Source organism: Primulina eburnea, unplaced genomic scaffold (assembly GCF_022965805.1).
Source record: "Primulina eburnea isolate SZY01 unplaced genomic scaffold, ASM2296580v1 ctg1095, whole genome shotgun sequence".
NCBI classification, from domain to species: Eukaryota; Viridiplantae; Streptophyta; class Magnoliopsida; order Lamiales; family Gesneriaceae; genus Primulina; species Primulina eburnea.
In genome coordinates this window covers 666,492-691,625 of record NW_027330641.1, presented here as the reverse complement: position 1 = coordinate 691,625, position 25,134 = coordinate 666,492, and positions in this window count along the sequence as shown.

Here is a 25,134-nt window from a genome sequence, read left to right as displayed (position 1 = left end):
CAAGAATTTAACATCGCGATCAGAAACAATGTCCTAGGCACTCCATGCAACCTAACGACTTCTCTAAAGAACATATCCGCAATGTTTGAAGCATCATCGGTTTTATGACAAGCTATAAAATGTGCCATCTTAGAGAATCTATCCACAACAACAAAAATAGAATCCCTCCCCTTCTTAGTCCTAGGCAACCCCAAAATAAAGTCCATAGAAATGTCAATCCAAGTTCTTTTTAAGAATAGCACGCAAAAGTGTTCCCAAAGTTTTATTGACAACTTCAGTTTGTCCATCCGTTTTAGGATGACAAATAGTAGAAAACAACAATTTTGTGCCAAGTTTAGCCCATAATGTGACACCCCGATCCTCTTTTAAAATAAATACGCAGCGGAAATAAAATTTTCTCTTTAAAATATACGGAAGGAGTTTCAAAATACATTTCATCAAATATCTTTACAAAATAAATACATGATCATTTAAATGACATAACAAAAACAAAACATCATTCCTATGATCATGCCAAAATCCTCCTTCCAACGGTGTATGCATATGACCCCCGATCTACAGTCAACGTCCCGAGGCACCACTCTGATCTGCATCACATGAAAATAACTGAAATGAGAATAAATCTCAGCAAGTGGAACTCTTATATAACAATGAACAATAACTCTGTAAAACATGACTTTGAAATCATAAATACCATCAACTCTGAACTGTAAACTCTGAATATCAATAACATAGCAATATCATATAAAATATGATGGTATTTCTCTTTTGCTCTGGGGATTGATATCAATAGTATCTCTGCTCTGGGGTGCTCGTATCCCAAATCGATATAAATACCGATAACTCTGAGGGATATAAGCCTATAGGCGATGATCATCTAATATTGCATGCAATCTCTGACTATGTATTTATCAATCCGAAAACATTTAAACTCTTCTCTGGTTTTAACAATCACTTTGAACTCTATATATCTCTTTGTATTCCCTTTAATCAATAATGAGACATACAATGCCTCCAATACATATAACAATACATACTATGGATCAAATGAAAGGGAATAACACAATAAACTCTTTGAAACACATACATATATAATCATGTGAGCAAAAGGAATGAATTTCCACTTACAAACCACAACAAACACCTCAACTTAGCTCTTGATCACCACCTACAACAAATAATCCACAAATAACACCAATATCAACTAAATATCCAAGATTACAAGCTAAATAATCCATAAATCCACATAAACAACCAACCTAAACAACTCTTAATTTACAACCTTAACAGAATCGCACCAAAAGCTTACCCAAGCTTCCTAGCACCAAGGAGAACGTCGAACTCAAGTCGAAATTCCAAACAAACGCCTGAATCGAAGATAGGAAAGGAAAGAAATGACTGAAAACCCTTGAAATGGAGAGAAAAGTCGAGAATGGAGGAGAAAAGAAAGGGAAAGTATGGCCAACCACTCCAAAAAGTAGCTTAAAAACTCGCCCATACCTTCACCGCGGGTGCGCTCCTCTAAGCACCGCGGGTGCGCAATGGTTACGGCATTCTCAAAAATTCTGGAACACGAACAGCGCGGGTGCGGCGACGCAAGCAGCGCGGGTGCGGTCTCTACCGCAGGGGCGGTCTCTACATCACCGCGGGTGCGGTGTGCTCACGGCATTCCAACTCCAAAACAGCACAGTACACCGCGGGGGCACTCCAGTTAAGAGCGCGGGTGCACTCAGGTCACGGCAAAGCACTATTCCCATGCAACTAGAATCGATCCGAAACTCTGAAACGAACAACCAACATCAACTAACACCTCAAGACAATAAAACTAACAATACTATAGCCCAAAAATACAACTCTGAACATCTAATCAAATATCCCAAATAACAAACGAAACTTAAATCGTACCGTACACCGGGCTCGGCTATTACAATCTCCCCCCCTTAAGGGAATTTCGTCCGCGAAATTGACGTCACGGCACGAACAACTCAGGATACTTCTCTCTCATCTCATCCTCTGGTTCCCACGTAGCCTCCTCTATCAAATGGTTCCTCCAAAGAACTTTGACAATGCCGATCTCTTTGTTCCTCAGAACTCTAACTGTGCGATCCAAAATCTGAATCGGAATCTCTTGATATGTCAAATTCGGCGTCAAGTCCAATGGCTCATGGCGTAGAACATGGGAAGGATCTGCAACATACATCCTGAGCATCGAAACGTGAAACACATTATGAACTCTGTCAAGATCTGGAGGTAGGGCTAATCTGTAGGCTCGATCGCCAACTCTGTCCAATATCTCGAATGGACCAATAAATCTAGGACTCAACTTGCCCTTCTTACCAAATCTCATCACACCTTTGAGAGGTGCTATCTTCAGAAACACGTGATCGCCAACCTTGAACTGCAAAGGCCTACGACGAACATCTGCATAGCTCTTCTGCCTGGACTGGGCAGTCTTCATCCTTTCTCTGATAACAGCAACAACATCGGCAGTCTGCTGGACCAACTCTGGTCCCAACATCTTCCTCTCACCAACCTCGTGTTAGAGTAGGTGCCCGTCGAGCCAAGTGTTGGCTGAGTGTTCACAATGAAACTCTATGAATAAGCAGTCTTTATTTTAATAATATTTGAAATTATTACTTTGGCAAATCTTTATCTGTATACCCATGCTAGCTGCATAGATAAAGCCCTTGAATATACAAATAGTAGAAAGAATATGAGATGCTCATATGATGAGTATCATGAAACTCATATTTGTAATACTGTATATTCTAAACGGTTCCTAGTCGATTCAGCCGCCACTAAGAAGGATATAGGCCGCTCGAGTTAGAGACTAGTATCTGCGATGTGAGTACCATGTTTCATTGGTAGGGGACATTGTGATGTCCGAACATGCAGATAGGTGCTCCTTGTAGAGTGCACTGAACAACTCTCCATAAAAGGACTTTCCAAGTGGTTCTCACTTATCGAGTGGAAAAGTCCTGGTTTATGGTTGTACAGAATTAGTCCTTATGACCCGGGACAACATTGAGACTCTATGTGCTAGAATTACACTTTGACTTGTTTACCGACTCTCATGGAGTCATCAGGTGGCAAGGTTGGGTGTTCTGTCGAAACACATAGGAGTCGATGCATTGTAGTCGGGGATTCACCGCTTACCTTCGGGTATGGATATCCTATGTGTTATCATGTGTATGTAGATCGAAATCTCTGGCCAGAGTATGGTTGTAATTATGAAAGGTGTTTCATAGATTACACCATCGATGCAACTACGACATGACACATAGTATCGATTCATTGACAACTCTCGATAAACCAATGGTTGTCGAATCGATCGGGATATATGAGTTGAAGGGACCGTACTGTACGCTAACCATAATTGAATGGTTCTTGCAGGCACTATCATGTGATACCTAGGGAATCACGTAAGCGATGCTGCTAGGCGTTTAACGTGATTGGTTGGGTACTATCAGACTTGAGTTCTGACGTTCTTACTATCAAGGAGTTGATAAGTAAGAATGGAGCAATTGGGGTATGCTCGAATAAGGACATGTTTAGTCCGAATCACATAGAGATGTGAACCCACGGCTAGTTGTATCAATGAACCATTGAGGGCCACACAAGTACTAGCTTTGTAAATCCCGATGAGAAGTGAAAAAATAGTTCAATGTGTTGAACGGCTTATAAAGGAGTTTATAAGCGTAAGGAAAATTAGAAGTATGACTTCTATAAAGGAGAAAATAGTTCAAAGTGTTGAACGGCTTATAAATGTGTTTATAAGTGTAAAGAAAAATAGAAGTATGACTTCTATGAGAGAAATATAAATTTTAATTTATGGAAGTGTTCCTAGAATTAAAATTTGGCCAAGTGACTAATGTTTTTGAAAATTGTGATTTTCATAAACATTATTATGGACTAAATTAAATTAATTCAAGTGTTGAATTAATTAAACACTAGTGGGCCTAGTAGAGCCCAAATAATTAAATTAATTCAAGTGTTGGATTAATTAAATAATATTGAGTCTAGTAGAGCTCAATTAAAATAATTATTTAAACTAGTGGGACTTGGGTAAATTCAAGTAATGTTTAATTAGTCTCAAATATGTTTGAGATAATTAAATTTAGTCCAAAGTTTTTAATTTGATTAAAAACTATATTGTATGCATGCATGGGAGGTGAAGAGTTGGGGAATACTTTTGATTAAAATATTGGTTGGCATGCAACTTTTTGTATCAACTTTTTGCAACCCCAAGAGAACTCTTCCCTCCTCCATTCTAAGCATGAGTTGGCCGAAACTTTGAACCCTTATTCTCTCCCATTTTTCTCCATTTTTGTGTTCTTCAATTTGTTGAAGAAAACACACTTCTCTTTGAAAAATCCTCAAATATTTCTAGTGCAATATTTGAGGGGATCTACCTAGTTGGTGGTGGGCTTAATAGTTGAGCAAGGAGTGCTCATTGGAAAGCTTGAAGATAGTTTCTACCTTTCAAGAGCTTTGTTGTTTGACAACAAAGTTGGAGCCATAATCAATCTCTTGAGATTGATAGGTATATTTCTTTATAACACCCTATGAATGTCATTTTGTGTTTTTATTGTATTTGTTGCACAATGTATGGGGTGGCCGAAATTTTGAGCTAAAAATTTTAGATTTTAAACTTCCGTTGCGCTTCCGGCCACCGTAACCGGTCCGCTTTCAAGTGGTATCCGAGCTATGGTTACGTTTTTGTGTAGCAAATACAATATATATTATGTTGAGATCGATTTCTAACCGCATGAGTGTATTTTTGCAACAAATCGAGGGCCGTTTTTTGGGGAAAAATTTCGGCAGCAACATGCTGCCCATTTGGGCGCCTCGGGCTGCCCGAGGGGCTGCCCGAAACGGGCAGCAAGGGCAGCCCAAGGGGCTGCCCGAAACCCCTTCTGAAAATATAAAAAAAAAAAAAAAAAAAAAAAAAAAAAAAAATTTGTTGGCCGGAATGTTGGCCGGAATCCGGCGACGGAGCTCCGACGACGGCGATGACGGCTAGGGTTTCCAAAAGTGTTTTGGAATATCAAAGTGTCATGGGCCTTGAGTTGTTGGGCCATTGGATGGCTAACATGTTTGTGATTTTAAATGGGCCAAAATGTTTTTGGTGAAAAATAAGTTTTTTGGGCCCTTAAGTTTAAAATTACAAAAGTTGCAAATTTTTCTCATGAAATAAATAATTTAAGTTGGACTTTAATTATTTATAGTAAATGGTGATTTACAAGAAATTCGGTTATAAATAAATTAATTTGAAAGTAGACAAAGGTGTTTGTATACTTTGTTAATTTAGTTTATAATCGTGGCGGTTAGTGATTGGATCAAGATATATAATATTGGATCAATTAATTATTGTGATAATTAATTGATGGTGTATGATATGTGATATTATGCATGAAGGATGATCAAAAGCCCAAGCCCAATTTGCTAGGTGTATGCTAGGATATTTGTGTTGAATGATTGTAATAATTATCAATTTATCAAGTGGGCTTGGTTTATGGCCCGTTCCCACCCCATGAGATGTATCCCTATGTGCCATGGATATTTATTTGTAAATATTAGAATAGGGGAAGATCAAGATTGGAAGATGGTGGCCTTGGTGATTATGAAGATCGAAGACATGTAATATTGGATGCTAATGTAATAGTATAGTTGCATTGCATCCCGTGCATTTACCCTAGGATTGGACCTAGGCCCGTGTTTGGCTCACACGGGCCATTAGTACTTAGGGCGATTGATCATCCTTGTATTGTTTACTGTTTATAATATATGCATGATATGTTATAAATAATGAGTATGTGCGTTATTATTATGATAATAACAAAGTTGCATGAATCCGGCAAACATACGATCAAACATGGCGAGCTTTTAAAATAAAATTAATGATGAGACCTTTCAAAATTAAAAAACCCTCATTTTGAATAAGATTCAAAATTAATATCAAGCCCGAAAAGGGGAATTATAAATTTGTTTATAATTTCCTTGTCTTCCATCGACAATGGGTGCATGATGAACGCTACCCGTACTCGGGGCTCGGCTCATATTATTGGGGGGGCCCTGGGTGCCGGAAAGCTGTGACATCCATTGACATGGTGATGTGAACTACGTGGAACTCCCATGATTTCGGCTCATATTATTGAGGGAACTCATGGCGACCGTCCATTAAGGTTCAACATCGATGGGTAAGGCTTGACACGTGAAGATGAACGACGTCATATTATTGGGTCCTAATCAAACGTGAGACAAAAGTTTACGTTAAGGGTTGCATTGTGATGCAATTGGAAACTACCTTTTAGGAATTGTGATTGGCTGATATTATTCGGGATCACAATTCGCTAATTGGACCTTACGTACCTACTGAGGAAAGGAGTTTCCCGTTTTCACTAGAGGGTAGTGAAAGATGTCAAAACAGTGGGAGTAAATATTTATAAAGTTAAAGTCCATACTTTATATCTTACCAAATATTTAAAATAGTCATCAACATTTATCTGTTTTTACTTTTCAGTACAAATCGACAATGTCTTCGATGCGCAATTCGATATCTATAATACTCGACAAACACATATTAACTGGACCTAATTACCTCACTTGGCTAAGAAATTTGAAAATAGTCTTAAATTCGGAAAGGGTAACATATACACTAACTCAGTCGCCCCCTGTTGAGGCTCCGACTGACTGCAATCCTGAGGAATTGCAGGCTTACAAGGAATGGTGTGACCATGACTTGATAGCCAGGTGTTATATGCTGACTTCTATGAACGATGAGCTACAGAGGCGTTTTGAGGGTGCAAAGAGTGCTGCTGACATTCATTTGCATCTCAAAGAGCTCTTTGGAGAGCAAACGCGTCCTCTTAGGCATGCTACCGTCAAGGAGCTGATCACTTTGCGCATGCGAGAGGGGACCTCGGTCCATGAGCATGGCCTAAAGGTGATCGGGCTCGTGGACAAGCTCGTTGGCATGGATCTGATCCTGCCTTCGGAGTTGACCACCGACATGTTGCTGTTATCGCTGCCTAGCTCATTTGATCCTTTTGTGGTGAACTACAACATGAACAAGATGGAACCGACCCTTGAGGAGTTGGTAAACATGCTTGTTACCTTTGAGTCCACTATCAAGAAAGAGAAGTCGGTTCTTTATGTGGGTTCTTCATCTGGTACGAAGATTGATCCACATGGGAATGGAAAGAAGCGTTCTTTCCAACGTCCCGAGAAGAACGAGCCCTTGTTGAGGCAATCTCCGAATCCCGTTGTGGCAGCCAGACCAGTTAAGGCTGACAAGACTGGTGATGTTTGCCATCACTGCAAGAAGCCTGGACATTGGAGGCGAAATTGCAAAGAATATCTTGCCCAGAAGTGTTCTGGAAACGGTATGTTCTAAATTTAAGTAAACATTTTAATTAACTCTACTTCTTGGGTATTAGATACCGGTTGTGACTCACATCTCTGTAATGGGTTACAGGTGATGGGAAGAAGTAGGAAGCCTAAGGAAGGTGTGACCTTCTTGAGGATGGGCAATGGAGCAAGAGTTGCTGCCAAGGCTATTAAGGATGTTTACTTATTGTTGAACAATGACTTTAAGTTAATTTTAAGAGATGTTTTGTTTGTACCTGTTTGATGTAAAACATTGTTTCCATTTCTATTGTGATAAAAATGGATATTCTTGTTTATTTAGCAAAGGTGTTTGCAACATTTACAAGAATGAATGTTTAATTGGTACTTGAGAACTTGAAAACGATCTCTATAACTTAAAAGTAAAAGATATTCTACTAAATGTCCATTCAAAGGCAGATACCATATGAGATATGGATGGGTAAGCCTCCCAAATATTCTTATCTTAGAATATGGGGAGCCCTGCTTATGTGAAGGAGGTAGTGGGAGATAAATTGGATTGTTGATCCATTTTATGTTACTTTGTGGGATAGCCAAGGAATTAAGTTGGATATCATTTCTATCATCCCCAAGAAACAAAAGTGTTTGTTTCTAGGAATGCAACCTTTTTGGAAAAGGATTTTCTATTGGATAGAAAAAGGGAGATGATAGAACTCGAAGAGGTTCGAGTGAAACCCACAATTATAGAACCCACACCCGTCGAGCCAAGTGTTGGCCGAGTGTTCACAATGAAACTCTATGAATAAGCAGTCTTTATTTTAATAATATTTGAAATTATTACTTTGGCAAATCTTTATCTGTATACCCATGCTAGCTGCATAGATAAAGCCCTTGAATATACAAATAGTAGAAAGAATATGAGATGCTCATATGATGAGTATCATGAAACTCATATTTGTAATACTGTATATTCTAAACGGTTCCTAGTCGATTCAGCCGCCACTAAGAAGGATATAGGCCGCTCGAGTTAGAGACTAGTATCTGCGATGTGAGTACCATGTTTCATTGGTAGGGGACATTGTGATGTCCGAACATGCAGATAGGTGCTCCTTGTAGAGTGCACTGAACAACCCACCATAAAAGGACTTTCCAAGTGGTTCTCACTTATCGAGTGGAAAAGTCCTGGTTTATGGTTGAACAGAATTAGTCCTTATGACCCGGGACAACATTGAGACTCTATGTGCTAGAATTACACTTTGACTTGTTTACCGACTCTCATGGAGTCATCAGGTGGCAAGGTTGGGTGTTCTGTCGAAACACATAGGAGTCGATGCAATGTAGTCGGGGATTCACCGCTTACCTTCGGGTATGGATATCCTATGTGTTATCATGTGTATGTAGATCGAAATCTCTGGCCAGAGTATGGTTGTAATTATGAAAGGTGTTTCATAGATTACACCATCGATGCAACTACGACATGACACATAGTATCGATTCATTGACAACTCTCGATAAACCAATGGTTGTCGAATCGATCGGGATATATGAGTTGAAGGGACCGTACTGTACGCTAACCATAATTGAATGGTTCTTGCAGGCACTATCATGTGATACCTAGGGAATCACGTAAGCGATGCTGCTAGGCGTTTAACGTGATTGGTTGGGTACTATCAGACTTGAGTTCTGACGTTCTTACTATCAAGGAGTTGATAAGTAAGAATGGAGCAATTGGGGTATGCTCGAATAAGGACATGTTTAGTCCGAATCACATAGAGATGTGAACCCACGGCTAGTTGTATCAATGAACCATTGAGGGCCACACAAGTACTAGCTTTGTAAATCCCGATGAGAAGTGAAAAAATAGTTCAATGTGTTGAACGGCTTATAAAGGAGTTTATAAGCGTAAGGAAAATTAGAAGTATGACTTCTATAAAGGAGAAAATAGTTCAAAGTGTTGAACGGCTTATAAATGTGTTTATAAGTGTAAAGAAAAATAGAAGTATGACTTCTATGAGAGAAATATAAATTTTAATTTATGGAAGTGTTCCTAGAATTAAAATTTGGCCAAGTGACTAATGTTTTTGAAAATTGTGATTTTCATAAACATTATTATGGACTAAATTAAATTAATTCAAGTGTTGAATTAATTAAACACTAGTGGGCCTAGTAGAGCCCAAATAATTAAATTAATTCAAGTGTTGGATTAATTAAATAATATTGAGTCTTGTAGAGCTCAATTAAAATAATTATTTAAACTAGTGGGACTTGGGTAAATTCAAGTAATGTTTAATTAGTCTCAAATATGTTTGAGATAATTAAATTTAGTCCAAAGTTTTTAATTTGATTAAAAACTATATTGTATGCATGCATGGGAGGTGAAGAGTTGGGGAATACTTTTGATTAAAATATTGGTTGGCATGCAACTTTTTGTATCAACTTTTTGCAACCCCAAGAGAACTCTTCCCTCCTCCATTCTAAGCATGAGTTGGCCGAAACTTTGAACCCTTATTCTCTCCCATTTTTCACCATTTTTGTGTTCTTCAATTTGTTGAAGAAAACACACTTCTCTTTGAAAAATCCTCAAATATTTCTAGTGCAATATTTGAGGGGATCTACCTAGTTGGTGGTGGGCTTAATAGTTGAGCAAGGAGTGCTCATTGGAAAGCTTGAAGATAGTTTCTACCTTTCAAGAGCTTTGTTGTTTGACAACAAAGTTGGAGCCATAATCAATCTCTTGAGATTGATAGGTATATTTCTTTAAAACACCCTATGAATGTCATTTTGTGTTTTTATTGTATTTGTTGCACAATGTATGGGGTGGCCGAAATTTTGAGCTAAAAATTTTAGATTTTAAACTTCCGTTGCGCTTCCGGCCACCGTAACCGGTCCGCTTTCACCTCGTCCCAATACAAGGGAGACCTGCACTTCCTGCCATAAAGTGCCTCATACGGTGCCATTCCAATCGTCGCCTGGTAGCTATTATTGTAAGTGAACTCAACCAAAGGCAACAAAGAATCCCAGCTACCTGGAAAGTCAATAGTACACGCTCTGAGCATATCCTCAAGAATCTGAATGACTCTCTCTGACTGACCATCACTCTGAGGATGATAGGCTGTACTGAACGCTAATCGCGAACCCATAGCTCTGTGCAAACTCTTCCAAAACTCTGAAGTAAATCTGGGGTCACGATCAGACACGATCGACACAGGGACACCATGAAGTCTGACAATCTCTGCTATGTAGTCCTCGGCATACTGGTTCATCGAATACGTCGTCTTGACTGGAAGAAAGTGCGCTGACTTAGTCAATCTATCAACGATAACCCAAATAGAATTGAAACCTCTCCGCACTCTGGGAAGACCAGTCACGAAATCCATCGTAATATGCTCCCACTTCCACTGAGGAATCGGCAACGACAACAATGTCCCAGCAGGTCTCTGGTGCTCAATCTTCACCTGCTGACAAGTAAGGCACTGAGAAATGAACACGGCAACATCCTTCTTCATACCTGGCCACCATTAGAATCGACGAAGATCCTGATACATCTTCGTACTGCCTGGATGAATCGAATACGGCGCGGTATGAGCCTCTGTCAGAATATCTCTACGAATATCATCGCCAACAGGAACACAAATACGACCTCTGAAAGTCACCAAACCATCACCATTCAAGGCGAACTCTGAATTACCTCTAATCTCTGCTCTATCTCTCAACTCTGACAACTGAACATCAGTCGACTGCTCTCTACGGATCCTGTACGTCAATGAAGATCGAATAACCAACGCTGAAAGACGAGCAATGGTGCCTGGAATCACCAGATCAATCTCCTCTCTCTGCAAATCCATCAGCAACGGTCTCTGAATCAAAGAACTCAATGAAACACTCGACTTGCGGCTTAAAGCATCAGCCACAAAATTCGCCTTCCCTGGGTGATAACTGATAGTCACATCGTAATCTTTGACCAGCTCTAACCACCTCCTCTGCCGCATATTGAGCTCTCTCTGAGAAAACAAATACTTCAAACTCTTGTGGTCTGTGAAAATCTCACACTTTTCGCCATACAAATAGTGTCTCCAAATCTTCAGGGCGAAAACCACAGCTGCCAACTCTAAATCATGTGTCGGATAATTCTTCTCGTAATCCTTCAACTGGCGAGAAGCATAGGCAATGACCTTACCTCTCTGCATCAACACTGCACCGAGACCCTTCTTCGACGCATCGGTAAAGACCACAAAATCCTCTGAACCACTGGGCAATGCGAGAATAGGAGCTGACGTCAATCTATCCTTCAACTCCTGAAATGCGCTCTGGCAATCTATAGACCACTCGAACTTCACAGTCTTCCTTGTCAGATTGGACAATGGCAGGGCAATCTTGGAAAAATCCGAAATGAAACGACGATAATAACCCGCCAAACCAAGGAAACTGCGTACCTCTGAAACAGTCGTAGGAATAGGCCACTTCTGAATCGTCTCTATCTTCATCGGATCAACAGCAATGCCATCCCTCGAAACGACATGGCCTAGAAAAGAAATCTGATCCAGCCAAAACTCACACTTCTTCAACTTAGCAAACAACCTCCGCTCTCTCAGCAACTGGAGAACAACTCTGAGATGCTCTGAATGAAGCTCTCTGGTCTTGGAATAGATCAAGATATCGTCGATAAAGACAATGACGAAGCTATCCAAATACGACTTGAACACACGGTTCATCAGGTCCATGAAAACAGAAGGGGCATTGGTCAAACCAAAAGACATCACGAGAAACTCACAGTGACCATACCTGGTCCTGAAAGCCGTCTTAGGGATATCAGACTCCCTAACCTTCAACTGATAGTAGCCAGACCGAGTGGCACCCTTGAGTTGGTCAAATAGATCGTCAATCCGTGGCAACGGATACTTGTTCTTGATCGTCACTTTGTTGAGCTCTCTGTAATCGATACACAGACGCAAAGACCCGTCCTTCTTCTTAACAAATAGAACCGGAGCTCCCCAAGGTGAAGAACTCGGACGAATGAAACCCTTATCTAGAAGATCCTGCAACTGCGTCTTCAACTCTTTCATCTCGGTAGGAGCCATCCTATACGGAGCCTTAGAAATAGGAACCGTACCTGGAGCAAGATCAATAACAAACTCTACATCCCTATCCGGCGGCAAACCCGGAACATCATCCTCAAACACATCCGCAAACTCCCTCACCACATCAATATCATCAATATTCAACTTAATCAGTCTATCCATATCCACAACAGATGCTAGAAAAACATCACAACCTCTACACAATAGCCTCTCAGCATCAAGACACGAAATAAAAGGAAGGACCAGCGAAGTACCTGAGCTGGCGAGAACTCCTCCCTGGCCATCATCTGCAAAAGTCACCGTCTTAGCAACGCAATCAATAACAGCACGATAGGTCGACAGCCAATCCATGCCAAGAATAACATCAAAGGCAACCATCGGGATCACAATCAAATCAGCAAAGACCTCTCGATCAACAAAACGAACGGGGCACGCATACACTTTGGAAGTCGGGCACAAAACATCTCCCGAAGGCAAAACAACACTAAGCTGAAGGGGAATAACAGAAGGAACTATACCCAAAGATCTCAAAAACAATTCAGACATAAAAGAATGAGTAGCACCAGTATCAATCAAAGTAGTAGCTACTCTGCCTGAAATTAAAATGGAACTAGAGATTACAGAAGAATTACGATTAATACCTTCCTTAGTCATCGAAAAGATACGACCCTGCACCTTCTCCTGGCTAGCTCCCTTAGGACAATCTCTGGAAATATGGCCTGGCATGCCACAACGATAACAAGAACGAGTGCCAAATCTACACTCTCCATGATGAGGTCTGCCACACTTGGGACACAAAGATCTCTCAGAATCAGACGGAGCAACTGGCACTGACGGTGGCCTAGGACTCTGATCCACCTTGCCCTTCCCCTTGAATCGATCTCTGCCACGCTGACCTGAACTCTGGCCTCTCTGAACACTAGCCTGGTGCCTCGCCTGTCTCTCCCTGGCGATATCCTTCTCGTCCTGCTCTGCTAGCAACGCCTTGGACACAATCTCCTTGAAAGTCACAGCCTTGGACATATTGATATCACGCCTGATCTCCGCTCTAAGGCCTCGAATGAAGTGAGCGCCTTTATCTTTATCACTGGTAGCAATGTACGGAGCAAAAAGGCAACCCTCCTCGAACCTGAGAATATACTCGTCCACATTCAAGCTCCCCTGACGAAGCTCCAAGAACTCTGTAACCTTCCTCGCTCGCAGCGCATCAGGAAAGTACTTGTCGTAGAAAAGCTCAGTAAATTCAGACCACTTCAAAGTAGAAACATCAATGCCAACCTTGGTCGCATTCCACCACAAACGTGCAGCTTTAACCAGCATGAAAACAGCACAACTGATACGGTCTCTGTCCTCATAGTGGAGATGATCAAAAATCGCCTCCAAAGCCTTGACCCACTCTACTGCAGCTAAAGGATCGGAGCTGCCTGGAAACTCGGGTGGATCCATCCTCTTAAACGCAGAAAAGATAGCATCAGAACCAACTGCTACTGGAGCAACCTGCCCCCTACCTTGGCCTCTGCCCTGGCCTGCTCCTTGCAGTCTAAGCAACTGCTGGATCTGCTCACTGTGAACCTTAGCCTGCTCCTTCAGTAACTTGCCGAACTCGTCGACAACTCTCGAGGACGAACTATCCTCCCCCTCTGACGCCTTACGCTTAGGAGGCATCCTAAACTCTACAATGCTCACAAGACACCAATCAATACATAACAATAGATAGATGCAAAGAAAACATACCCGGACAGTTGAAAGTAGACGAAGTCATATGCATTGGTCCGAAGAACACCGCTCTGATACCACTAAATGTGACACCCCGATCCTCTTTTAAAATAAATACGCAACGGAAATAAAATTTTCTCTTTAAAATATACGGAAGGAGTTTCAAAATACATTTCATCAAATATCTTTACAAAATAAATACATAATCATTTAAATGACATAACAAAAACAAAACATCATTCCTATGATCATGCCAAAATCCTCCTTCCAACGGTGTATGCATATGACCCCCGATCTACAGTCAACGTCCCGAGGCACCACTCTGATCTGCATCACATGAAAATAACTGAAATGAGAATAAATCTCAGCAAGTGGAACTCTTATATAACAATGAACAATAACTCTGTAAAACATGACTTTGAAATCATAAATACCATCAACTCTGAACTGTAAACTCTGAATATCAATAACATAGCAATAGCATATAAAATATGATGGTATTTCTCTTTTGCTCTGGGGATTGATATCAATAGTATCTCTGCTCTGGGGTGCTCGTATCCCAAATCGATATAAATACCGATAACTCTGAGGGATATAAGCCTATAGGCGATGATCATCTAATATTGCATGCAATCTCTGACTATGTATTTATCAATCCGAAAATATTTAAACTCTTCTCTGGTTTTAACAATCACTTTGAACTCTATATATCTCTTTGTATTCCCTTTAATCAATAATGAGACATACAATGCCTCCAATACATATAACAATACATACTATGGATCAAATGAAAGGGAATAACACAATAAACTCTTTGAAACACATACATATATAATCATGTGAGCAAAAGGAATGAATTTCCACTTACAAACCACAACAAACACCTCAACTTAGCTCTTGATCACCACCTACAACAAATAATCCACAAATAACACCAATATCAACTAAATATCCAAGATTACAAGCTAAATAATCCATAAATCCACATAAACAACCAACCTAAACAACTCTTAATTTACAACCTTAACAGAATCGCACCAAAAGCTTACCCAAGCTTCCTAGCACCAAGGAGAACGTCGAACTCAAGTCGAAATTCCAAACAAACGCCTGAATCGAAGATAGGAAAGGAAAGAAATGACTGAAAACCCTTGAAATGGAGAGAAAAGTGGAGAATGGAGGAGAAAAGAAAGGGAAAGTATGGCCAACCACTCCAAAAAGTAGCTTAAAAACTCGCCCATACCTTCACCGCGGGTGCGCTCCTCTAAGCACCGCGGGTGCGCAATGGTTACGGCATTCTCAAAAATTCTGGAACACGAACAGCGCGGGTGCGGCGACGCAAGCAGCGCGGGTGCGGTCTCTACCGCAGGGGCGGTCTCTACATCACCGCGGGTGCGGTGTGCTCACGGCATTCCAACTCCAAAACAGCACAGTACACCGCGGGGGCACTCCAGTTAAGAGCGCGGGTGCACTCAGGTCACGGCAAAGCACTATTCCCATGCAACTAGAATCGATCCGAAACTCTGAAACGAACAACCAACATCAACTAACACCTCAAGACAATAAAACTAACAATACTATAGCCAAAAAATACAACTCTGAACATCTAATCAAATATCCCAAATAACAAACGAAACTTAAATCGTACCGTACACCGGGCTCGGCTATTACACATAAAGTCTTCCAAAAGTAACTCAAGAATTTAACATCGCGACCAGAAACAACAGTCCTAGGCATGCCATGCAACCTAACGACTTCTCTAAAGAAAAAATCCGCATTGTATGAAGCATCATCGGTTTAATGACAAGCTATAAAATGTGTCATCTTTGAGAATCTATCCACAACAACAAAAATAGAATCCCTCCCCTTCTTAGTCCTTGGCGACCCCAAAATAAAGTCCATAGAAATGTCAATTCAAGTTCTTTTTAAGAATAGGACGCAAAAGTGTTCCCAAAGTTTTATTGACAACTTCAGTTTGTCCATCCGTTTGAGGATGACAAGTAGTAGAAAACAACAATTTTGTGCCAAGTTTAGCCCATAAAGTCTTCCAAAAGTAACTCAAGAATTTAACATCGCGACCAGAAACGACAGTCCTAGGCATGCCATGCAACCTAACGACTTCTCTAAAGAACAAATCCGCATTGTATGAAGCATCATCGGTTTTATGACAAGCTATAAAATGTGTCATCTTTGAGAATCTATCCACAACAACAAAAATAGAATCCCTCCCCTTCTTAGTCCTAGGCAACCCCAAAATAAAGTCCATAGAAATGTCAATCCAAGTTCTTTTTAAGAATAGCACGCAAAAGTGTTCCCAAAGTTCTATTGACAACTTCAGTTTGTCCATCTGTTTGAGGATGACAAGTAGTAGAAAACAACAATTTTTTGCCAAGTTTAGCCCATAAAGTCTTTCCATAGTAACTAAAGAATTTAACATCGCGACCAGAAACAATAGTCCTAGGCATGCCATGCAACCTAACGACTTCTCTAAAGAACAAATCTGCAATGTTTGAAGCATCATCGGTTTTATGACAAGCTATAAAATGTGCCATCTTAGAGAATCTATCCACAACAACAAAAATAGAATCCCTCCCCTTCTTCGTCTTAGGGAACCCCAAAATAAAGTCCATAGAAATGTCAATCCAAGTTCTTTTTAAGAATAGCTCGCAAAAGTGTTCTCAGAGTTTTATTGACAACTTCAGTTTGTCCATCCGTTTTAGGATGACAAGTAGTAGAAAACAACAATTTTGTGCCAAGTTTAGCCCATAAAGTCTTCCAAAAGTAACTCAAGAATTTAACATCGCGATCAGAAACAATAGTCCTAGGCACGCCATGCAACCTAACGACTTCTCTAAAGAACATATCCGCAATGTTTGAAGCATCATCGGTTTTATGACAAGCTATAAAATGTGCCATCTTAGAGAATCTATCCACAACAATAAAAATAGAATCCCTCCCCTTCTTAGTCCTAGGCAACCCCAAAATAAAGTCCATAGAAATGTCAATCCAAGTTCTTTTTAAGAATAGCACGCAAAAGTGTTCCCAAAGTTCTATTTGTTAGAGTAGGTGCCCGTCGAGCCAAGTGTTGGCCGAGTGTTCACAATGAAACTCTATGAATAAGCAATCTTTATTTTAATAATATTTGAAATTATCATTTTGGCAAATCTTTATCTGTATACCCATGCTAGCTGCATAGATAAAGCCCTTGAATATACAAATAGTAGAAAGAATATGAGATGCTCATATGATGAGTATCATGAAACTCATATTTGTAATACTGTATATTCTAAACGGTTCCTAGTCGATTCAGCCGCCACTAAGAAGGATATAGGCCGCTCGAGTTAGAGACTAGTATCTGCGATGTGAGTACCATGTTTCATTGGTAGGGGACATTGTGATGTCCGAACATGCAGATAGGTGCTCCTTGTAGAGTGTACTGAACAACCCTCCATAAAAGGACTTTCCAAGTGGTTCTCACTTATCGAGTGGAAAAGTCCTGGTTTATGGTTGTACAGAATTAGTCCTTATGACCCGGGACAACATTGAGACTCTATGTGCTAGAATTACACTTTGACTTGTTTACCGACTCTCATGGGGTCATCAGGTGGCAAGGTTGGGTGTTCTGTCGAAACACTTAGGAGTCGATGCATTGTAGTCGGGGATTCACCGCTTACCTTCGGGTATGGATATCCTATGTGTAATCATGTGTATGTAGGTTGAAATCTCTGGCCAGAGTATGGTTGTAATTATGAAAGGGGTTTCATAGATTACACCATTGATGCAACTACAACATGACACATAGTATCGATTCATTGACAACTCTCGATAAACCAATAGTTGTCGAATCGGTCGGGATATATGAGTTGAAGGGACCGTACTGTACGCTAACCATAATTGAATGGTTCTTGCAGGCACTATCATTTGATACCTAGGGAATCATGTAAGCGATGCTGCTAGGCGTTTAACATGATTGGTTGGGTACTATCAGACTTGAGTTCTGACGTTCTTGTTATCAAGGTGTTGATAAGTAAGAATGGAGCAATTGGGGTATGCTCGCATAAGGACATGTTTAGTCCGAATCACATGGAGATGTGAACCCACGGCTAGTCGTATCAATGAACCATTGAGGGCCACACAAGTGCTAGCTTTCTAGATCCCTTTGAGAAGTAAAAATAGTTCAATGTGTTGAACGGCTTATAAAGGAGTTTATAAGCGTAAGAAAAATTGGAAGTATGACTTCTATAATGGAGAAAATAGTTCAAAGTGTTGAACGACTTATAAATGAGTTTATAAGTGTAAGGAAAAATAGAAGTATGACTTCTATGAGAGAAATGTAAATTTTGATTTATGGAAGTGTTCCTAAATTAAAATTTGGCCAAGTGAATAATGTAATTGAAAATTGTGATTTTCATAAACATTATTATGGACTAAATAAATTAATTCAAGTGTTGAATTAATTAAACACTAGTGGACCTAGTAGAGTCCAAATAATTAAATTAATTCAAGTGTTGAATTAATTAAATTATATTGAGTCTTGTAGATCTCAATTAAAATAATTATTTAACTAGTGGGACTTGGGTAAATTCAAGTAATGTTTAATTAGTCTCAAATGTGTTTGAGATAATTAAATTTAGTCCAAAGTTTTTAATTTGATTAAAAACTATATTATATGCATGCATGGGAGGTGAAGGGTTGGAGATTACTTTTTATTAAAATAATGCAAGGCATGCACCTTTTGCTTTTTGCTTTTCTCACAACCAAGACATGCAATTAACTCATTCTCCTTCTCTCCCTCATGCATATGGCCGAATTCTCTCTTGCATTTCTCTCCTCCATTTTTCTCATTTTTGTTCTTCAATTTGTTGGAGATCAAACACACTTCTCTTTGAAAAATCCTCATATTTTTCTAGTGCAAAATATGAGGGGATCTACCTAGTTGGTGGTGGGCCTAATTTGAAGGAAAGATTCAAGGACTTGGAGGAGGAGCTTGTAGATCTTCATGCCTTGAAGAGCTTTGTTGTTTGACAACAAAGTTGGAGCCACAATCAATCTTTTAAAGATTGATATGTATATTTTCTAAACACACTATGAATGTCATTTTTGTGTTTTATTGTATTTGTTGCACAATGTTTGGGGTGGCCGAAATTTTGAGCTAAAAATTTTAGATTTCAAACGTCCGTTGCGCTTCCGGCCACCGTAACCGGTCCGCTTTCTCTATTGACAACTTCAGTTTGTCCATCCGTTTGAGGATGACAAGTAGTAGAAAACAACAATTTTTTGCCAAGTTTAGCCCATAAAGTCTTTCTATAGTAACTAAAGAATTTAACATCGCGACCAGAAACAATAGTCCTAGGCATGCCATGCAACCTAACGACTTCTCTAAAGAACAAATCTGCAATGTTTGAAGCATCATCGGTTTTATGACAAGCTATAAAATGTGTCATCTTAGAGAATCTATCCACAACAATAAAAATAGAATCCCTCCCCTTCTTAGTCCTAGGCAACCCCAAAATAAAGTCCATAGAAATGTCAATCCAAGTTCTTTTTAAGAATAGCTCGCAAAAGTGTTCCCAGAGTTCTATTGACAACTTCAGTTTGTCCATCCGTTTGACGATGACAAGTAGTAGAAAACAACAATTTTTTGCCAAGTTTAGCCCATAGAGTCTTCCAAAAGTAACTAAAGAATTTAACATCGCGACCAGAAACAATAGTCCTAGGCATGCCATGCAACCTAACGACTTCTCTAAAGAACAAATCCGCATTGTATGAAGCATCATCGGTTTTATGACAAGCTATAAAATGTGTCATCTTTGAGAATCTATCCACAACAACAAAAATAGAATCCCTCCCCTTCTTAGTCCTAGGCAACCCCGAAATAAAGTCCATAGAAATGTCAATTCAAGTTCTTTTTAAGAATAGGACTCAAAAGTGTTCCCAAAGTTCTATTGACAACTTCAGTTTGTCCATCCGTTTGAGGATGACAAGTAGTAGAAAACAACAATTTTGTGCCAAGTTTAGCCCATAAAGTCTTCCAAAAGTAACTCAAGAATTTAACATCGCGACCAGAATCAATAGTCCTAGGCATGCCATGCAACTTAACGACTTCTCTAAAGAACAAATCCGCAATGTTTGAAGCATCATCGGTTTTATGACAAGCTACAAAATGTGCCATCTTAGAGAATCTATCCACAACAACAAAAATAGAATCCCTCCCTTTCTTAGTCCTAGGCAACCCCAAAATAAAGTCCATAGAAATGTCAATCCAAGTTCTTTTTAAGAATAGCACGCAAAAGTGTTCCCAAAGTTTTATTGACAACTTCAGTTTGTCCATCCGTTTTAGGATGACAAGTAGTAGAAAACAACAATTTTGTGCCAAGTTTAGCCCATAAAGTCTTTCAAAAGTAACTCAAGAATTTAACATCGCGATCAGAAACAATAGTCCTAGGCACTCCATGCAACCTAACGACTTCTCTAAAGAACATATCCGCAAAGTTTGAAGCATCATCGGTTTTATGACAAGCTATAAAATGTGCCATCTTAGAGAATCTATCCACAACAATAAAAATAGAATCCCTCCCCTTCTTAGTCCTAGGCAACCACAAAATAAAGTCCATAGAAATGTCAATCCAAGTTCATTTTAAGAATAGCACGCAAAAGTGTTCCCAAAGTTTTATTGACAACTTCAGTTTGTCCATCCGTTTTAGGATGACAAATAGTAGAAAACAACAATTTTGTGCCAAGTTTAGCCCATAATGTCTTCCAAAAGTAACTCAAGAATTTAACATCGCGACCAGAAACAACAGTCCTAGGCATGCCATGCAACCTAACGACTTCTCTAAAGAACAAATCCGCATTGTATGAAGCATCATCGGTTTTATGACAAGCTATAAAATGTGTCATCTTTGAGAATCTATCCACAACAACAAAAATAGAATCCCTCCCCTTCTTAGTCCTAGGCAACCCCGAAATAAAGTCCATAGAAATGTCAATTCAAGTTCTTTTTAAGAATAGCACGCAAAAGTGTTCCCAAAGTTCTATTGACAACTTCAGTTTGTTCATCCGTTTGAGGATGATAAGTAGTAGAAAACAACAATTTTGTGCCAAGTTTAGCCCATAAAGTCTTCCAAAAGTAACTCAAGAATTTAACATCGCGACCAGAATCAATAATCCTAGGCATGCCATGCAACTTAACGACTTCTCTAAAGAACAAATCCGCAATGTTTGAAGCATCATCGGTTTTATGACAAGCTACAAAATGTGCCATCTTAGAGAATCTATCCACAACAACAAAAATAGAATCCCTCCGATTCTTAGTCCTAGGCAACCCCAAAATAAAGTCCATAAAAATGTCAATCCAAGTTCTTTTTAAGAATAGCTCGCAAAAGTGTTCCCAAAGTTTTATTTGACAACTTCAGTTTGTCCATCCGTTTTAGGATGACAAGTAGTAGAAAACAACAATTTTGTGCCAAGGTTAGCCCATAAAGTCTTCCAAAAGTAACTCAAGAATTTAACATCGCGACCAGAAACAACAGTCCTAGGCATGCCATGCAACCTAACAATTTCTCTAAAGAACAACTCCGCAATATTCGGAGCATCATCGGTTTTATGACAAGCTATAAAATGTGTCATCTTAGAGAAACTATCCACAACAAAAAAAATAGAATCCCTCCCCTTCTTAGTCCTTGGCGACCCCAAAATAAAGTCCATAGAAATGTCAATCCAAGTTCTTTTTAAGAATAGTACGCAAAAGTGTTCCCAAAGTTTTATTGACAACTTCAGTTTGTCCATCCGTTTGAGGATGACAAGTAGTAGAAAACAACAATTTTTTGCCAAGTTTAGCCCATAAAGTCTTTCCATAGTAACTAAAGAATTTAACATCGCGACCAGAAACAATAGTCCTAGGCATGCCATGCAACCTAACGACTTCTCTAAAGAACAAATCTGCAATGTTTGAAGCATCATCGGTTTTATGACAAGCTATAAAATGTGCCATCTTAGAGAATCTATCCACAACAACAAAAATAGAATCCCTCCCCTTCTTCGTCTTAGGGAACCCCAAAATAAAGTCCATAGAAATGTCAATCCAAGTTCTTTTTAAGAATAGCACGCAAAAGTGTTCCCAAAGTTTTATTGACAACTTCAGTTTGTCCATCCGTTTTAGGATGACAAATAGTAGAAAACAACAATTTTGTGCCAAGTTTAGCCCATAAAGTCTTCCAAAAGTAACTAAAGAATTTAACATCGCGACCAGAAACAGTAGTCCTAGGCATGCCATGCAACCTAACGACTTCTCTAAAGAACAAATCCGCATTGTATGAAGCATCATCGGTTTTATGACAAGTTATAAAATGTGTCATCTTTGAGAATCTATCCACAACAACAAAAATAGAATCCCTCCCCTTCTTAGTCCTAGGCAACCCCAAAATAAAGTCCATAGAAATGTCAATCCAAGTTCTTTTTAAGAATAGCACGCAAAAGTGTTCCCAAAGTTCTATTGACAACTTCAGTTTGTCCATCCGTTTGAGGATGACAAGTAGTAGAAAACAACAATTTTTTGCCAAGTTTAGCCCATAAAGTCTTTCCATAGTAACTAAAGAATTTAACATCGCGACCAGAAACAATAGTCCTAGGCATGCCATGCAACCTAACGACTTCTCTAAAGAACAAATCTGCAATGTTTGAAGCATCATCGGTTTTATGACAAGCTATAAAATGTGCCATCTTAGAGAATCTATCCACAACAACAAAAATAGAATCCCTCCCCTTCTTCGTCTTAGGTAACCCCAAAATAAAGTCCATAGAAATGTCAATCCAAGTTCTTTTTAAGAATAGCTCGCAAAAGTGTTCCCAGAGTTCTATTGACAACTTCAGTTTGTCCATCCGTTTGACGATGACAAGTAGTAGAAAACAACAATTTTTTGCCAAGTTTAGCCCATAAAGTCTTTCTATAGTAACTAAAGAATTTAACATCGCGACCAGAAACAATAGTCCTAGGCATGCCATGTGTGGGGACCCGGACGCTAATCATCTTTGGGATTTAAATTATCAATTAAGATAAAACAGGGTCTAAAAATTTTTCGTTTTAAGATATAACTGCGGAAGGTAATGGAATCTAAATACTATACATATCTGTATAAATACATTTCAGTATTAAAGTACAACAAGCTAATTTCAGGTTCAACTACTAAAGTCCAGTAATAAAACCAAGTCTACTGTAAGTCCGGAATCACCACGCTACACTCGTCTTCTCTCCTCATCATCTTGACCCTGATCCAGCCCCACCTGTTGTCATGCACACATACAAAACAAGACAACAGCCGGATAACTCCGGTGAGAAATAAATCCCAGTATAAAACATGGTAAACATGTATATACATAAAATAATTCATGAAACATGCTGTCACGAATAAAATCAAAACATTAGATTTCATAAGCTATGAAATCTAATCACAACAAGCATGCACTTCAAATCAGCTAAACATGCATATAAACAATCTAAATCATACAAACATGCTATCATAACTGAAAGTAATAATGATGGGTCCCATGATCTAGGAGCCACATCCATATGAGCATGCAGTCCTAATCAAATCATGTCTAGACTCGACTCAACTATAACTCTAGGGATCCCGGGGTGAATAAGACGTCACTGGCTGTCACCTACCCAACCAATCGTGGTGCTGTACGTCTTATTCCTAGACTTCGGCCTGATCTGTATCCACATCTACAATAGGGGAGGTGATCTTCCCCTAAGCTGAGATATCGCCGAACGTCTAGAGTCTGCCTGATCTCCAGACTGTCCTATCTTAATGCATGAATAACAATTTATCATCATAACATAATCATATAAAACATAACAAGAGTATAGTATGTGATTTAGTGGGCAACTCAACGCGATCTCAATTGAGTTGTTCTTCCCGGATATCACATGAATTATACCTTTGTCTTCCTGATCTGATGAAGAAGACGTCTCGAAGTCGAATTTGTCCATATCTGATCTGAAATGACAATAACCAATACACTGTATCAATGTGTAGTTCAAATCACAATCTGTTCTGAACAATACCCAATTCAATACATAATCTGATCAATATCTGAACAAAATACTATCTGATCACATCATCAATTTCACAAGATAACAGAAACCAATACTGAATCTGATCAATCTGCACCAACTGATGTTTAGACGGCATAACACTACAGTCTTGTAACCCCGTTAGTCTTAACATCACAATTACACTACCAGAATTCCTAATAAATCTCAGTACAATCTATAACTTCAGTATCTGTACACTTCAACATGAATAACAGCATAATTCTGATAGCAATCTCAATCAAATCAATTCTAAAATTCATAACAATTCCATAACCAATCTGTTTCCAAATCTGACTTCGATTCTACAATATCTACGGTAGCAGAAACACCATATCTGAATCATATGTAATTCTGACAATATCATAAAATCAAATCTTGTCTAAACGTAATAAAACTTACGTCCAATCGTAGCCTGCGTTGATACGAACACAGTATCGAAGTCGGATTTCAATTCAGATATACGGTTCGCACACAAATCGATTTACAACTCACGAAGGTAAGTATTCCCCAAACCTCTCGATTTTCTCTGAAGAATGAAGAAGATTTCGAGTTTTACACATATATATATCATGCATGTAACTCGTACGTGTCACATTCCTTTGTGTTGCACGTCGCTCGCTCGGGCGGACAAAAGTTGCCGCCCGGGCGAGTCATTCTCGGCCTCGCCCATTCCAGCAGCCTCGCTCGGGCGGTCACAAACATCCGCCCGGGCGAGTAATTCTCGGCCCTCTTCTCCTAGGCACTCTCGCTCGGGCGATCAAAAACGTCCGCCCGGGCGAGTCACTTTCGCCCAAATTGTCTAATTTCATATACTTGCTCAAATCTTATCTCGAACTGGCCCGGCTATAATTACATCAATTCATAATCAGTAAATCATATCAGCTTACAATAATTAAATTT